This window comes from Sapajus apella, unplaced genomic scaffold (genome assembly GCF_009761245.1).
Source record: "Sapajus apella isolate SASKATOON/1434 unplaced genomic scaffold, GSC_monkey_1.0 scaffold1060, whole genome shotgun sequence".
Lineage (NCBI taxonomy): Eukaryota > Metazoa > Chordata > Mammalia > Primates > Cebidae > Sapajus > Sapajus apella.
Window position 1 is genome coordinate 1 of NW_022437986.1, and position 3,436 is coordinate 3,436.

At 39.5% G+C, this 3,436-nt stretch overlaps 1 non-coding gene across 1 annotated transcript; it reads right to left on the reverse strand.

Annotated features, from left to right (window-relative positions):
* Nucleotides 1-2,880: 2,880 nt before the first annotated feature.
* Nucleotides 2,881-2,987, reverse strand: LOC116546562. Its single transcript, XR_004266763.1, has one exon. It is a non-coding gene; the product is annotated as a U6 spliceosomal RNA (small nuclear RNA).
* Between the last annotated feature and the right edge of the window lie 449 nt (nucleotides 2,988-3,436).

A 3,436-nucleotide genomic window follows, 5' to 3' on the forward strand; every position in this document is an offset into this window, starting at 1 on the left:
TTTTTTTTTTTTTTTGTATTTTTAGTAGAGATGGGGTTTCACCATATTGGCCAGGATGGTCTCAATCTCTTGACATTGTGATCCGCCCACCTCAGCCTCCCAAAGTGCTGGGATTACAGGCTTGAGCCACCGCACAGGGCCCATATCCTTCTCTTTTTATCTTTATTGCTATAGCCTGTTTTGTCAGAAACTAGGATTGCAACACCTGCTTTTTTCTGTTTCCCATTTGCTTGAAAGATTTTTCTCCATTCCTTTATTTTGAGCCTATGTGTGGGAATTCCTGTGAGATGGGTCTCTTAAAGACAGCATACTCAAATCAGTCTTGGTTCTTTATCCAGTTGCCCCCCTATGTTTTTCAGTTGTAGCATTTAGCCCATTTACATTTAAGGTTAGCAATGATATGTATGGATTTGATCCTGTCATCACGCTGTTAATAGATAATTTTGCAGACTTGTGTATGTGGTTTGTTTTTTAGCATCACTGGTCTGTGTAATTCAGTGCATTTTTGTAGTGACTGGTGATGATCTTTTCTTTCTATATTAAGTGCTACTTTCAGGAGCTCTTGTAAGGTAGATCTGCTGGTAATGAATTCCCTCAGCAATTGCTTGCCTGAAAACGATATTATTTCTCCTTCACTTATGACACTTAGTTTTGCTGGACTTGAAATTCTGGGTTGAAATTTTTTTCTTTAAGAAGTTGAATATCTCTTCTGGCTTGTAGGATTTCAGCTGAGTGGCCCACCATTAGTCTGATGGGATTCCTTTTGTAGGTGACCTTGTCTTTCTCCCTAGTTGCCTTTGACAATTTTTCTTTCATTTTGACCTTGGAGAACCTGATGATTATGTGTCTTAGGGATGTTCTTCTCGTGGCATATCTGAGGTTCCCTGGATTTCTTGAATTTCAGTGTTGGTCTGTCTGGCTAGGTTGGGGAAATTCTCATGAATGATATTCAAAATATGTTTTCCAAGTTGGTTCCATTTTCGTCATCTCTTTCAGGTACATTAATAAGGCACACATTTCATCTTTTTACATAATCCTTTATTTCTCAAAGCATTTGTTCATTCCTCTTCATTCTTTTCCCCCATTCCTGCCTCATTTCTTTCAGAAAGCCAGTTTTCAAGCTCTGAGACTCTTTCCTCTGTTTGGTCTATTCTACTGGGTGGTCTTGGACATGAGATTGTGCTGGTCTGACCTCAGCACTCCTTAGTCTGCTTGCCTCTCCCAGGACCCCAGCCTGGCCACACCTGATTACAGGGCACCCTTGGGTGCCCACACACACTACGACAATTTTCATAATGCAATAACATGCAATTACCATGTGGCTGCATTATGAAAATTCTTGTAGTGTGCTTTTCAGCTCTATCACGTCAGTTATGTTCTTTTTTTTAATTGTGCTTTAGGTTCTAGGGTACATGTTCAGATCATGCACCATTGTTGCATAGGTACACACATGGCGGTGTGGTTTGCTGCCTCCATCCCATCACCTATGTATGGCATTTCTCCCCATGTTATCCCTTGCCATCCTCCCCAACCCCCACCCCGTCCCTCTCTTGGCTCCCCTAAATAGACCCCAGTATGTAATGCTCCCCTCCTGTGTCCATGTGTTCTCATTATTCAATACCCGCCTATGAGTGAGAACATGTGGTATTTGATTGTTTGTTCTTCTGTCAGTTTGCCGAGAATGATGGTTTCCAGATTCATCCATGTCCCTACAAAGGACACGAACTCATCATTTTTTATGAATGCATAGTATTCCATGGTGTATATGTACCACATTTTCCTTGTCCAGTCTATCATCGATGGGCATTTGGGTTTGTTCCAGGTCTTTGCTATTGTAAACAGTGACGCTCTGAACATACATGTGCATGTGTCTTTATAACAGAATGATTTATAATCCTTTGGGTACATACCCAGTAATGGGATTGTTTGGTTAAATGGAATTTCTATTTCTAGGTCCTTGAGGAAGCGCCACACTGTCTTTCACAATAGTTCAATTCGTTTACACTCCTAGCAACAGTGTAAAAGAGTTCCTATTTCTCCATATGCTCTCCAGCATCTGTTGTCTCCACATTTTTTAATGTTCACCATTCTAACTGGCATAAGGTGGTATCTCAATATGGTTTTGATTTGCATTTCTATAATGACCAGTGATGATGACCATTTTTTCATATGTTTTTTGGCCTCATATATATCTCCTTTTCAAAAGTGTGTGTTCATATCTTTTGCCCACTTTGGATGGGTTTGTTTTTTTTCTTATAAACCTGTTTTATTTCCTTGTAGATTCTGGATATTAGCACTTTGTCAGATGAGTAAAAAGCAAAAATATTTTCCCATTCTGTTGGTTGCTGGTTCATTCTAATGATTGTTTCTTTTGCTGTCCAGAAGCCCTGGAGACTATTTAGGTACCATTTGTCTATTTTGGCTGTTTTTGCCAATGCTTTTGGGGTTTTAGTCATGAAGTCCTTGCCTATGCCTATGTCCTGAATGGTTTTGCCTATATTTTCTTCTAGATTTTTTAAGGATTTAGGTCTTATGTTTAGATCTTTAATCCAACTGGAGTTAATTCTAGTGTAAGGTGTCAGGAAGTGGTCCAGTTTCTGCTTTCTGCACACTGCTAGTGAGTTTTCCCAACACCATTTATTAAACAGGTAATCATTTCCCCATTGCTTATTTTTGTCAGGTTTGTCAAAGATCAGGTGGTTGTAGATGTGTGGCATTGCAACCACGGCCTCTGTTCTGTTCCATTGGTCTATATCTTTTTTTTTTTTTTTTTTTTTTTCCAGTTTTTTGAAGAAGGTCATTGGTAGCTTGATGGGGACAGGGTTGAATCTATAAATTACTTTGAGCATTATGGCCATTTTCACTATATTGACTCTACCTATAAATATGGAATCCTTCACAAATTTGCATGTCATCCTTCAGCAGGGGCCATGCTAATCTTCTATGAATCATTTCAATTTTAGTATATGTGCTGCCGAAGCGAACACTGGTAAGGTTCTTTATATTGTCTATATTGCCTGTTAGCTCCTGCGATGTTTTACAATGATTTTTTGCTTCCTTGCATTGGATCATGACATACTTCTTTCACTCAGTGAACTTTGTTTCTACCCATATTCTGAATTCTACTTGTATCATTTCAGACATGTCAGCCTCTGGCCAGTTCTGAAAACTTCAACAGGCTGAACAGTTGACGTAATCATCTGGAGGGAAGAAGGCATGCTGACTTTTTGAGTTTTCAGTGTTCTTGCACAGACTCTTCCTCATCTTTATGAGCTTATTCACCTTCAACCTTTGAGGTTGCTGACCTTTGCACAGGGTATTTTTCTTTTATTGTATTTGATGACCTTGAGGGTTTGATTGTGGTGTAAGGTAGATTCAGCCAACTGGCTTTGGTTTTGGAGGACTTTAGGGGGCCAACATTCATCTCCCAATTCCT